General features: G+C 41.1%; 1 pseudogene; it reads right to left on the bottom strand.

Moving 5' to 3' along the window:
• Positions 1-4,436: 4,436 nt before the first annotated feature.
• Positions 4,437-6,036, bottom strand: LOC109552923 (52 kDa repressor of the inhibitor of the protein kinase pseudogene; annotated as a pseudogene).
• Between the last annotated feature and the right edge of the window lie 8,753 nt (positions 6,037-14,789).

Genomic DNA, 14,789 nt, shown 5'->3' with positions numbered 1-14,789 from the left:
TAGATGAGAGGATAACCTAGTTACTTTAGCCCTCAAGGTTGCCTCTCCAATGAGATGCTGTGAAAGATAACTTACAGTTTAGAGAGAGGAAGATCACTTCAGTTGTTCTATTTTCTTAGAGCTTGCTTCATAATCAAAAAACGCTGACCACATCATCTGTGATCTTAAGTAAAAGCACAAATTTACCAGTAAGGTTGGGGCCCTGTTTCCCAAAAGAATTCAGAACCTCCGCTGCACTTCACAACAGATTTCAGTATTTTAAAAGTCATGTCATGCTAGTAAGAGAACTTGTTCTCCAGGATGCCATGTGATTTTTTTTTTTTTAATATGAAAAAAATCTCCTTTTCTAACAAGTAGCCCAGGAAAATTTGACCAAAAGGTAGAACGAGCAGCCCTGGGAAACCTGCTCATGACCTCAAAGGGGTTTCACATTTAGCCTTTGCCAGATCCTTCACCTGCCCCCCTCTTCCCTCAGAAGCCATCGTTCTGCAGCCTGGCATCAAGACCCAAGTCCTCAAGAATTTTTCCAGCTCGGAAATTGCAACCCCCCCAACATATTCAAGACTTTTTTGAACCTGGACCCGGGATTAAGACCTACAATTTAATAGGTTCTCTATCATCTCTGTCCTAGCTGACCACCCACACTTTTTCTTTAACTCTAGACTTCCAGGAGAGTGCCAACTCCTTACCTTTTCATCTTTGAATCCTCAATGCCTACCACGATGCCTCATGTAAAGAAGAAGCATATTCAGCACTAGATGAATTGTACTTCCCTTCCCACATCATGAGATGCTACTATAACTGCTTTGTTTCTTCATTTATTCCATTAACAAATTTTTATCAAGGATCTGTCTACAAAGAACAGTGCTTGGTACCAGGGGACTACGTACGAAAGCAGGACTCCCATCCTCAACTCTGTCCCAATTCTTCCCATGGTGATAAATATGGTTCCTTTCGTGTAGCATCCCCAGGATAAGACGTGGACACAGCTCAGGATCATATACTGAGAAGCAGAGCTAAGTCACCAAAGCGCTGAATGAATGAAGCCAACATCATCCCAGGCAAGTTAACACGAGGACTCTGGTTGTGAGTAAGTGATTCATCAAAACTAGGCAGCGTCAATAAAGCATCAGAACCCAAGACTGATTTCTAAATCAAGGCAACCAGGGCTGGCAAAGGAGCAAAGAGAAAGTATAAAGTAAAAGGTCCAAACACATGGAAGTATTTTTGGCTGTTTCAGATAATAAGCGGATCTCTTTGACAAGCCCAAGCATCATTTCCACAGGAGCACCTCCGCTGATAAAGGACACTCCCTCTGAAATAAGACAGGAACCCCTCCTAAAGAGCTACGACAGAAGACAGCTGATCAAGACTGCAAAGTGAGGATCGCTGAAGTTTTATAGAAATTCGGGAAAAGGAAGAATTATTTTTAGCTGGGATTAGCTTAAAGGGTGTTGGAACTGGGACATGAAATATCCTAAGGTTTTTTGTTTTGTTTTGTTTTGAGCAGAGTAATACTTACTGTTCAGAGTTCTTTTAGACAAAAGAATGTGAACATCAGGAATCAAAAGTCCAAATGCCTTCAGTGGGCGTGGGATTAACATAAGCACCCTGAGTGGGTAGACATAGGACAATCGAGACTAAACTGCTTATATGGCCACCAAACCTAAAATCTGCCCAATTATACAGCCTATTAACACACTGTGTGGGTACAATAAAAGCACCACACAGAATACTTCCAGGAGCCATATACTGCCTTGAGCAACTAAAATTTGGGGGCCCCTGATATGTACCAACAAAATGTAAGTGCAACTCAAATTGCTAATATTGATAAAGAAAGTCAGTGTGGGTGCTGACTGTTTTTTCACCTCTGATAGTTGCATTTCCATAAATGTCTTATATCCCTCAAATCCTCATAATCCAAGGAAGACCATACATATCCCAAGGATGTTTCTGCTTTAGTTTACACCCAACTCAAGAAAACCATGGTCTTTTCTTCAATGACTGAAAAGTATGTCGCCCCGTTGATCACAGTCATCCTACGCCTTAGTCAGCAGACCGGCCTCATTAGGGTCCTTTAAACAGTCAAATCTCACCTCACAGGATGAATAGGGATTATCCTTTTGAATAGGATACTCAAAGCGCAGGCCCTGAAGACAATTCCAAAAGGGGGTTCCAAAAGTGTCCTGAATAACAGAACTATTGGAATAAGTACATAATGTCCTTCGGGCACCAATTTAAAAGAGAAGTTCCTGCTCATTTGGATCGATTTTTATTACACCACTTTCACAAGTTTCTTATACAGAACTGTATAAAAATTGCTGTTAATTACAAGGAGATTTGGTTTTGAAACTCAAATCCACTTCTCATTAGTTGTATGGCCTTGGGAAAGTTACTAATCCTCTCTAAGCCTCAGTTTTTGTCATCATTAAACAGGACAATAATTATATCTACTGCAGAGGGTTGTCATGAGCAAAAAATACAGCAATATAAATAGAACACTTAGCACGACGGCAGCCATAGTAGCACTCTGCAAGTGGTAGCTATTTCATTCTTATTTTTTAAACAATAAATGTGTCTTAGTCTGTTTAGGTACTATAACAAAATACCAGACTGGGTAGCTTTCAAATAACAGAAATTGATTTCTCACAGTTCTTCAGGCTGGGAAGTCCAAGATCAACATGTCAGCATGGTCACATTCTAGGAAGGGTTCTCTTCTGGGTTGCAGACCACCAGCCTCTCACAGCATCCTGACATGGTGGGGCCTCTTCTGTAAAGGCACGAATCCCATTCATAAGGGCTCTGCCTTCATGACCTAATCACCTCTCCAAAACACCATCACCTTGGGGTCTAGGTTTCAACATATGAACTGGGGGCAAGAGAGAAAAACACAAACATTCAGACCATAGCAAAATGCATGTGTAACACCTGTATAATATTCAAGTTCATTACAATCCTTGAGAAGCTTTGGGAAATGGTTGAAGAAAGCAAGAAAAGGGAAGGACGGACAACGATGTGACATGTCACAGTGTGTGGGCTTGAGGAGCTCCATTTATCCCACACACATCCAGAAGGCAGACTAGAACCAATTAAGTGGGCATTTTAGGGCTGCGACTCCTACGTAATATACAGGAGAACATTCAAATGCTTTATCTGCCCCAAAGCACAACTGACTGCCCCAGTTCCCAAATGCCAGCATGACAGCCATTGCCCTTGAAATTTAAGTCCCCTCCCACCCAGAAGAATGCTAGCAGCCCTCTCTGATGGTCAAGCACGTCCAATAAGCAAAATAAGCACACCAGCTCACGCAGAGAATCACAGCTCACTTTGAGTCCTCGATGATACAACTTTGCAGATGCCCCTCTGTTGGAGGAAAAAACAATTGGGGATTTTTAATTTGCTAAACCATTTTGTTGACTCTAAGATGCATTCCTTCCACACGTTAGTATCTCTGAAATCCCAGTCTGTTTCTTTTTTTAAAAAAACAAAATTCACATTTTATTTAGGTTGAAATAAGCTATGCCAAATTGATTTTCTTCACCAAAAATAATGGCAATATTTTCTGTATTATTCCTAGATAAACCACAAAACATTTATTTTTGTAGTTTCTAGGTTTTGCTTGTAAATCAAGATGACGCAGTAGATACAGTCATGGAAAAAGACAGAAGAAAACAGACAAACCGGTTGTCAGTATCCATGGCCTCTGATCCTGTCTTGACCATGAAACAGAAGTGTTCAACATATACCTGCCAAAAACCTTATGAAGATGAGGCTCAATAAAGGAATGTAAACAGCAACAACCAGATGTGGAACAACAATGGCAGGCTCTTCCTTTCAAACTTTAACTATAACTTGTTCCTTTAACTCCATTTGATAAAGACAAAATCTACACTGAAATCCTTGTTTGGCGAGCTCACATGTTTCTCCTACAGTCTGATAATTTTCTTAACTGTCCCTTACAGATTTTTAACAGCATACTTAAAACTCCTACTATTCAAAGGTCAGTCATGAGCTTCATTGTAATGTTTTGTAAAATGTATCCCTTGTTCCCATACCTCCTCAAAATTTATTTCTTCAAAGAACTGATAATTCAGTACCTGACAACTGGATCCACAGTGATAAATGTTATGTGTAAAATGACTTAACTAATACAAGTCCAAAGTCCCATTAGCAGAGATCACACAGAGTGTAACGTGGTACTTTCAACGCTATCTTCTGGAAGAAGAGTTAGGTCTCCAAAGCATGGGACTTCAAACGGGCCATTTAAACAGGCAGATTATCAATGACTAATGTACTCGATGGGAGGCCTACAGGTCAAGATATTCAGTGATTAAGTGGCCTGCGTACATCTTATAACTTTTCTGTAAGATAGTGTCAAATTTCTTACAGATTTTTTCAAATATCAAATATAAGAGAAAGCCTATTTTAAAAGTCTTTTAGGTATTTTCAGTCGTTTCCGAATTATCTGTAGGAAGCTCTGACTTACTTGTATAGAGTTTAATATATGTATCCACCATTAAATCCAAATTGTGTTTTATATCAAAATTTGTGTTAAGCGAAGCCAAGTTCCTTGACCTTTGGTCTGTCAAAGTGTTCCTCAGGTATGCTTTGAGACCCTTTCACCCATTTTCATAGCGTTCACTCTCAACCTTCATCACAGGAAGAATACATAGGACCTTCAGCGATGCATTAACTTTAGGAAAAATCTTGTTGTCTGGCAGATGAAGGGCTTCATAATTAGTGGATGGAAGTTCTGTATCTTTCCCTCTGTGTTTGCACTTGATTCTGCAACAATGCAGCTCAGCAGAGAGCGTGTCAGGATTAGGTAAATCACTTCTGTACATGTCAGCACTATGCTCCTCTGATGTATTGAATTTGAGCTGTCCCCTGACAGAGAGTACCAGAGATAAGCATTTAAGAGCTTTAAGGTGCTGTTCCGAGAATATATCTTTCAGTTCCTGAATAATGTGCTCCACTGTTGGAACACTTAGAGTCTCTTTATAGTAACTCTCAGAGGTTAGCTGAGATTCCAGGTTACTGTGCTGAGCTCTGCGAAATTTCCCTGGGAGTTTTACCAGAATATAAAGTTTGGTTGCCAAATCTGTGAGTTCCTCAAACCAAAATTCATGATAAACCGGTATTTTCCATCACTTCATTTAGTGAATGCAGCACTGCAGTCAAACTACTGGCTGCAAAGAAGACATCAGAAGTTTGCCCCTGAAGATTTTCCCCAAAGGCTCTTGTAAAAGATAGAACATTTTTAAGAACAACAATGGTAACAATGAAATCAAAATCTGTTACCGCAGCTCTCACAGACCTCTAGCATCCGTTTCTGCTGTGTTTTCAAACAGAACAATGTGTTCACTGCCGTTGTCCCAAAGCACTTTCTCAGAACCTCTTCGCCAGAAATGATCTGGCACTCCAGCAGTGCTTGAAAGTTATCAGGAGTAAAGAGACCTTCTGGAATTTCATCAGCTTCATGTTCATCCAGAGGTGTGTTCTGTTTTCCCATAAGAATCAAAATTTCAGATAAAGATTTTAAGTATTCTTTGTTTTCCTTCTCTTCAAGGGTTAAAGGTAAAATGTCTTCCTCCTGCTCTTCACCCCCCTCTGCACTGGGGTTCGCAGCATTGCTGTTGTTTATTTCCTCACGTTTTCGTTCCTGTTCAGAAGTTTCATCAATTTTTTCTGTTTCAATGTCCTGATTTCATCTTCACGCAATTCTTTTATTCGTTTTCTGTGTCTACTGTGTGGATTATTCAAATGGCTGGTAAGATCAAATATTGTTGGTATTGCATTACCTCGAAGAACTGTCCTATAAGGGCTAGTTCTACAGATCACAGAAGTCTCAAAGTGTTTGGCACACAATCGATAATGTTTATTTAGTTGATCGGGGGTTTTATCTTCTAAGTCTGCTCTCCTACAATTCTCCACCCACTTCTGGCATCTGGCTGGAGCCCGCAGGAACCTGAAAAAAGCCAGGTCCGACTGCGTGCGCTTCCACGTGCAATTGGGGTCCTCGCAGAAGTTCGGCATCGCCGTCAGCCAGCCGGCCGGCCCAGCCCTCCCCTCCCCGCCTCCTCAGGGCAGCCCACCAGCCCCTCGGGGGCCAGGGAGGGGACCCAATCTGTTTTATAATCCACGGAGTCTTACAATTATATCACCGAGTCAGGAGTCCGTTCTGGGCGGTCCCTAATGACGTCATCACTTCCGCTGACCTGCGTGCATGGTTGTTACTGTGGGTGTTGAGGTAACATGCTGTTCAAATGCCTTTGGAAAGAGACCCTATGATTTGGCATTGAAACTAAAGTTAACGTGTTCACAGAAAGGCACAGAACAGCAGTGGACTGCAAATCTGCTTTTAGAGAAGCAAATATTTGTCTTTGGAGGAATGACCAAAAATACATGTTTTCTTGCAAAGCAACAGCCAAGCGCGCAATGTTAAGAAAGCGTTGCATCATAGTTTATTCAGCAACATTTTTTTTCCTTTCTTAGTGGTAAATGAAATAATGCTGCAACTTCCAATATATTGTATCTTAAATTTGTTGAAATACGATGTTTAATGACCTCAGTGATTGGTATAATTCCTCAGGATCATAAATCCTAAAATCAACACAGATGTAAATAAGAAGCAGATGGATCTATTTAAACCACTCATCCAAAAAAAACCCCCAAAACCCACTGAAATCCAATGTTTTTCCCAGGATAGATCCAGAAGATATAGACGAGAAATAGTCATAGATAGATAAATATGTTCAGTACAATGATAGCTTGGTTTTTGACCCCTGAGAAATGGTAGGTCCCATTCTATTGAACACTTCCACCCAGGAAACCTGTTTATCTCATGTTTACATCCTCAGAGGGATGGATGAGAACAGGTTAGAGAGGGAAAGAAGAGTGCTGTCAATGGTCTGCACGGGAAAAGAGGGAGCTATTGAGGTAGGATGCACGAGCAGCATGAAGAGGAAACATGCGTGGAAATTCACTGACAGTCTCAGCCTATGTTCCCGGCCCTGTGCTGGGTGGCTGGTACTCTGTGTTTTCACCCTTCATCATTAATTGACTCAGTCACCAAGTACTTAAACTGAGTGCTTGTCATCTCCCGGGCTTACTGGATCTTGTTGGGAGGAGAATGTTTTTATATCCTAAAGTTCGAGGTATAACTAAATGCTTCCCATTATACTTGAGAATGTAGTTAGCATCTGGTATTGTTCCATTTTACAGACGAAGAATCTGAGGTCCGGGGAAGTTGAATCACATGCCCAGTGACACTCAGCTCAAAAAGGCAGAGGATTCCATCCATGTTTTTAAGACTCCAGGCCCATGTGTTTCCCACTCCCTGTGCAGCCTCCCTCCACACTGGAGAGCAGGATACAAGGAGTGTCTGAGGCTGTGGTGGAGATCACAGAAAACAGAGACTTAAGGAAAAAGGAGCAAAAAGAAAAAAACCTAAGGAATAGTAAAATGAAATTTTTGTGATATTTTATAGCCCTTGCATATTCACTACAGGAATATCTAAGTTTATGTAATACTTCATAAGATTTTCCTTTACTTGGTCTTCCCAACATTTCTATAAAAGGTAAAGAAGGTCTTGTTTTTCTCAGTTCACAGGTAAGAGAGCTGAGACTGAAAGAGGTTAAATGGCTGTCTGAAGGCACAAAGACAGGAAGTAGCACACCTGGGTTTGACCCATGTCTTCGAACAGCAAATCCAGTGGTATTTCCACTGTACCATTTTGACTCTGGGTTAATAAATAAACATTATGTATGTATGAGTCCAAGATCTTCTGATGGGCAGTGTGAGAATAAACCAACACACAAATACAAAAAAAGTATTATCCATTCCAATAGCTATTATGCAGTACCGATCTTCTTCATAGCTTTGTAGATTTTGGGTTATCTTAGCATTTTCAGTTTTGACATGATGGTAGCGTACATACTGGCCATTTATTCTCCGGCAACGAAAGGCATGTCATCCCTAAAAACTGCAAAGAATATGGTACCCTAACCGTGATTTCAAAATAAAAAATAAGAAGTCAGAAGCAGATTTCCCATAGTAACCACCACAATGGATGACAGAAATAGACCTCTGCTGCTGTCCCCCTCACTCTTAGCCCCACAGAAGAAAAGGATACACAATGGCTACATCAATCCAAGCATCTTCCAAAATTTTATCAAAGTACGTGACTTAAAAATAGCCTTTTACCTCATTTTCTAAGTGCATCAAAAAGAAGTTTGGCAGTAATAACTGCAAGAATCGAGACAGAGTTTAGAAATCACAATAGCAAGAGTCCTAGAAATAGATGTATCTTTTCTGTCAAAATGTATTAATCATTGGTCCATCTCTTCAGCCCTGTGGTTCTGGGGCAGTCAGCATAAGTGTCTGTTAGACTCTACTCAGACTAAGCAATGCACTTGAACCTGAACTTGCAGCCACTAGAAGCATGACTTCTCCCTTAAGGACTTCCTGTCACACTCAGAGTAAAAGCCAAATCCTTTCAATGGCCTAAGGGCCTGTCTGATTTTGCTATTCTCCTTGCCTTTTGGCTTTTCCTCCTGCTCTCCCCGTTGCTCACCTCCTCTAGCCACAATACCTCCTTGTTGCTCTTCAAACTCACTAAGATGCCTGTAGCTCAGAGCCTTTGCATTGGCTGCTCCCTCTACCTGAAATGTTTCCCCACCCCACCCCACCCCACCCCACCCCACCCCAGATATCTGCATGGCCAGCTCTTTTAAGTCTTTCAAGTCTTTGCTTAAATACAACCTTCCCAGCTAGGCTTTCCTAGGATACCTGTTAATGGGCTGAAGGTTGTCCCTCCAAAATTTATATATTGAAGTCCTAACCCCAGCGCCCCAGAATGTGGCTGTGTTTGGAGGTGTAGGTCTTTAAAGAGGTAATCAAGTCAATTACCTATCTGGGCAGGTCCTGATTCAATGTGACTGATGCCCTCATAAGAAGAGATTAGGACACAGACATACACAGAGGAAAAACCATGTGAGGACCCAGAGAGAAAGTGGCCATCTATAAGCCAAGGAGGGAGGCCTCAGAAGAAACCAATCCTGCTGGGGCTTCCCTGGTGGCGCAGTGGTTGAGAGTCCGCCTGCCGATGCAGGGGACACGGGTTCGTGCCCCAGTCCGGGAAGATCCCACATGCCGCAGAGTGGCTGGGCCCGTGAGCCATGCCGCTGAGCCTGGGCGTCTGGAGCCTGTGCTCCGCAACAGGAGAGGCCACAGCAGTGAGAGGCCTGTGTACCGCAAAAAAAAAAAAAAAAAAAATCCTGCTGACATCTTGATGTCAGACTTCTAGCCTCCAGAACTATGTCACTCCGCCTGTGTGGTACTTTGTTATGGCAGCCCTTGCAGACTAATACAGTGCCCTAATGAGAATTAACTTCACTCCTTGCTCCTTTGTTTCCTTTTTCTGTTTTATATTTTTCCAAACTCCTTACCATTATCTTACATATCTTTCACTTATGCATTTTGTTTACTGCTTATCTCCCTTTGCTAAAATCTAAGCTCTATCAGGGCAGGAATTTTTTTCTGCTTGGTCATTGCTGCTGCCTCGGTTCCAAACAGACTAGCCCATGGTATGTGCTCAGTAAATACTGTTGGATTACTGATTGCACGTCCATCATCACCATGGAATGCCCTGTGAGGTGAGAGAAGACCAAAAGGCAGTCAGGGCTCTAAGGAGGAAGGAGAGAGAAGTTTGGGTGCTGACATAAAGATAATAAACTCTGCTTTGGGAGCTCGACCCACTTCTGAGCCACATTGGGCAGCCACAAGCAGCTCTTTATCTTCTCATTTTGCCTATGAAATCTACAGAGCTCACAATGGGCATCCCCTCCTCTGCCTTTGATATTGTTTCCTGCCTCTCCTCTGCATTTCAAACCAAAGCAGATGCGTAGGAGGATCCGATCAGCTGAGCACCTGGGCTTGATGGGAACCTCTCATGCAGCTCTGCACTGGGGGGTGCTGGCTACTGCTTTTTGTTCTGTACCTTTCTCTCATAACTTCCTACACACCAGCTGTTCGCTTTACTGCTTTTAAATGTATCTATGTTTTTGTATTACAGGCCTGGGTGTTCTCTGATGACAGGAACCAGCTAATGAGAGGTCTCTTATCCTTCCTACAGATTTGTTTTGGTGCTAATGTCTTCCGTGATTCTGTTCTGCATCAGTATATTTGTTAATTCCTTCAAAATTATACACACACACACACACACACTCACCATTCTACTGTTCATAGCAGATCTTATCAATAAGATAGGAGATATATATGCATATATGCAGACCTTATATATATTGAGCACTTCCTATGTTCCAGGCAGTACTCCAGATGGTAAGCAAAACAAACCAAAACCCTTAACCTCACGGAGCTTAGATTCTAGAAGGAATTGCCTTAGCCCAGGTGTCTCATACATCTGCCCACGCAACCTGAGTTCTAGCCACACTGGACCTCTGACCTTCCCCTGAGCCCTCTGTCGCCTTTCATGTCTCCAACCCCTTGCTTTTCCAGGTCCTTGGGCCCAGAATCCTATTTCATCCTCTATGCATTCATCCACCAAACATTTACCAAGCACCTGTAAAGTGCCAGGCATTTTTAGTTCCTGGAATACAAAGATGAAAATAGTTCTTGCCCTTGAAATGTTCTCAACATAGACACGTAAATAATTAAACTTTGGTGTGATAAATGCTAAGAGAGAGATGTAGATTATGCTTGGCCAGTCCTGAAGATGGAGCAATTAACTATGACTAGGTTGTAAAAGGGAAGAAAAAGAGAAAATTTCACAGAGGAGAAGACATTTTAAAAAATTGAAATATAGTTAATTTACAATGTGTTAGTTTCAAGTGTACAGCAAATTGATTCAGTTACATACATACATATATGTATAGTATATATCTATATCTATACATATCTATATCTAGCTATCTATATATATTTTTTCAGATTCTTTTCCATTATAGGTTATTATAAGATGTTGAGAATAGTTCCCTGTGCTATACAGTAGGTCCTTGTTGTTTACCTGTTTTATGCATAGTATTGTGTATATGTTAATCCCAAACTCCTAATTTATCTCCCCCCTCCACCATTATCCCCTTTGGTAACCATAAGTTTGTTTTCTATGTCTGTGAGTCTGTTTCTGTTCCATAAATGTGTTCATTTGTAACTTTTTTTTAGATTCCACATATAAGTGATATATGGTATTTGTCTTTATCTGTCTGACTTACTTCACTTAGTATTATAATCTCTAGGTCCATCCATGTTGCTACAAATGACATTATTTCATTCTTTTATATGGTTGAGTAATATTCCACTGTATTTATATACCACATCTTCTTTATCTATTCATCTGTTGGTGGACATTTAGGTTGCTTCCATGTCTTGGCTATTGTAAATAGTGCTGTTATGAATATTGGTATGCATGTATCTTTTCAAATTAGAGCTTTCTCCAGATATATTCCCAGGAGTGGGATTGCAGGATCATACGGCAACTCTATTTTTAGTTTTTTAAGGAACCTCCATACTGTTCTCCATAGTGGTTGTATCAATTTACATTCCCACCAACAGTGCAAGAGGGTTCCCTTTTCTCCACACCCTCTCCAGTGTTTATTATTTGTAGACTTTTTGATGATGGCCATTCTGACTGGTGTGAGGTGATACCTCACTGCAGTTTTCATTTATATTTCTCTAATAATTAGAGATATTGAGCATCTTTTCATGTGCCTGTTGGCCATCTGTATGTCTTCTTTAGAGAAATGTCTATTTAGGTCTTCTGCCATTTTTTGATTGGGTTATTTGCTTTTTTGATATTAAGCTGTATGAGCAGAAGATCTTGCATACCCTATGATTTAAATCGTTGCTTAATTAACTACATTGAATTGAAATGCTTAAGGGTGTCAGTGAGTCAAGCAGCCATGTGAGATTCATAAAGTTCCTGCACACTCATGGTGCCCAAAAAATAGCATCTGCAGCGATGGCAAGATGAAAATGTCACAGGTGAAACAACAACTCAAAAAAGCATTTCAGGGCTTCCCTGGTGGCACAGTGGTTGAGAGTCCACCTGCTGATGCAGGGGACACGGGTTCATGCCCCGGTCCGGGAAGATCCCACATGCCGCGGGGCGGCCAGGCCCGTGAGCCATGGCCGCTGAGCCTGCCCGTCCGGAGCCTGTGCTCCGCAATGGGAGAGGCCACAACAGAGAGAGGCCCGCGTACCACAAAACAAACAAACAAACAAAAAGAAAACTATTTTGATTTTAGAAACCAAAATACCACTGATTTTGCTTCATTACAGGGTCAAACATTTGCACACGACTTAGATATGCCAAAAACTGGCTTTATTTATTGTCCATAAACAATATCTAAACTAGCAGACTCCATCCTACTACTAGGTGGGAGCTGGGAGGAGAATGGAAGAGAGAACAGAGATATATAGGTCAGAATCCCAGCAGAAAACATACGTTACACTCAAACTGGGTAATGGAAAAGAGTTGTTTTTTTAATGGAAGTATAGTTGATTTACAATATCGTGTTAGTTTCAGGTATACAGCAAAGTGATTCAGTTATATATATATTTTTTCAGATTATTTTCCATTATAGGTTATTATAAGACATTGGATACAGTTCCCTGGGTTATACAGTAAATCCTTTTTGCTTATCTATTTTATGTATAGTAGTGTGTACCTGTTAATCCCATGCTCCTAATTTGTCCCTCCTCCCCCTCCCTTTCCCCTTTGGTAACCCAAAGTGTGTTTTCTATGTCTGTGATTCTGTTTTGTATATAGATTCATTTGTTTTATTTTTTACATCCCACACATAAGTGATATCATATAATGTTTGTCTTTCTCTGCCTGACTTACTTCACTTAATATGGTAATCTCTAGGTCCATCCATGTTGCTGTAAATGGCAATATTTCACTCTCTTTATGGCTGAGTAACATTCCATTGTATGTATATAACTGCATCTTCTTAAACCAGTCGTCTGTTGATGGGGACTTGGGCTGTTTCCATGTCTTGGCTATTGTAAGTAATGCTGCTATGAATATTGGGGTGCATGTATCTTTTCAAATTAGAGTTTTCATCACTTCTGGGTAAATGTCGAGGAGTGGGATTGCTGGATCATATGGTAGCTCTATTTTAAGTTTTGTAAGGAACCTCATACTGTTTTCTATAGTGGTTGCACCAACTTATGTTTAAAATTTTTTTTTATTAAAGTACAGTTGATTTACAATATTGCATTTGAAAAAGTTTAATAAGGGATTGGCTTTTTTTAAGGTGTGGAAAAAGTTTAAGGAACCCTATAAAGAAGTAATGGGATGCCCTGAAGCTAAGAATAGATGGAAGCCTGTTAGTGAACAGGGTGGAGAGCAATTTCCGGAACCAGGAAAGAGAACTATATGGAAGAGGGCTGTCTGCAAGGAGCTGAGGTTTTGGGTAGAATATACAACCAACCTGCATGGCAACTTGGCCAGAGGGTTCCACAGGAATACATATTCTAACTTTATTCTCTTCCTTCAATTTCCTGCTAACTTCTTTTCACTTGCCAAATGCAATCAAAAGCCAGACAGCAAGCACATATAGGGGGCAATTCGTGTATGTCAGCTTCTCTGCGGACAAAGTAGAGTGGGAAAGAACAGAGGATGGATATAGAGGGCCAGATTGGCATAATCCATTCTTCCTGTCCTCAGCACCCACTCTTTTCTTTGTGCAGGTGAAAAATGCTTGTTTCCAGCACAGGAACTACTCAGAATCTCATCAACTACACTGTAGGGATGATGTAAATGTGGTCATAGTTCCACCTGAAAACTGAAATATCGGTCCCCATTAGCACTCTTCATGTAAGAGGGGAGGGAGGAGGAGAAACAAGGACAAAGAATGAATAACAGAAACCACATCTGCTATAGTTCCTATTTTTATAGCTGTTCACAGGACCTAAAATAATAATCATGAATTCCTTCTTCCACCACCCATTCCGTTTTCCTCTTACCTCCTGCCTGCACCTTCACTGGATGGAGTCCTTCACCTGGTAAAGTGACTAAACCTCATTCCTATAGAAATGGAGTTCTTGAGGATCCTGTCTCTCTTGGGTTGATGCAATTTTTCATTGATGAGACTGTTGAGCAAGTTGACTAGACAATCCAGTGAACCCCTTTGGTCCAATTACAGTCTACCTAGCCCTCAGGGTGTAGCAGTAATACAGTTTTCTCTTGGCAATTAGGATCAATCATCCCAGCCTTGCCTACCTGTTTTTTTCAACAATAAACATTCCTTGAAGTCGATTTTAAAGATAAAGTCACTATATTGATGGTTGCCTCTGGGACATAGGACCTCAGCTTTCAACCCTTGGTATCACTGCATTCTCCTCGTTTAACTGTCTGCACTCAAATCTTAACATTTTAACCTGCTTTCAGGGCAAAATCACTGTCTTTACTTTCATTCCTACATGAAGCACTGTATATGAATGAATACTATAGTATAAATGAAAAACCAGGAGAAAAACTAACACTTTTCCTGTTAGTGAATCGGCTCCATACGTAGCTCATATGTCCCAGGCAACCAAGCCGAGTGTCACAGTCACAACGAGTTTTCTCTGGCTCTACCCCCATCTACTTCAGTACAATCACCACCTTCTCCTTGGACGATTGCATTGGCCTTGCTTCTGTTCCTACCCCTTCTATAGACCTATTCTCCACCCAGCAGCCAGAGTGATATTTATGGAACATGAGTCATATCAAGTCTTTCCCACACTTGAAACCCTCCAATGGCTTCTCTTCAGTCCTAAATGCT

The sequence above is a fragment of the Tursiops truncatus genome, chromosome 11 (genome assembly GCF_011762595.2).
Source record: "Tursiops truncatus isolate mTurTru1 chromosome 11, mTurTru1.mat.Y, whole genome shotgun sequence".
NCBI classification, from domain to species: domain Eukaryota; kingdom Metazoa; phylum Chordata; class Mammalia; order Artiodactyla; family Delphinidae; genus Tursiops; species Tursiops truncatus.
This window is presented reverse-complemented; position numbering and strand designations above follow the sequence as displayed.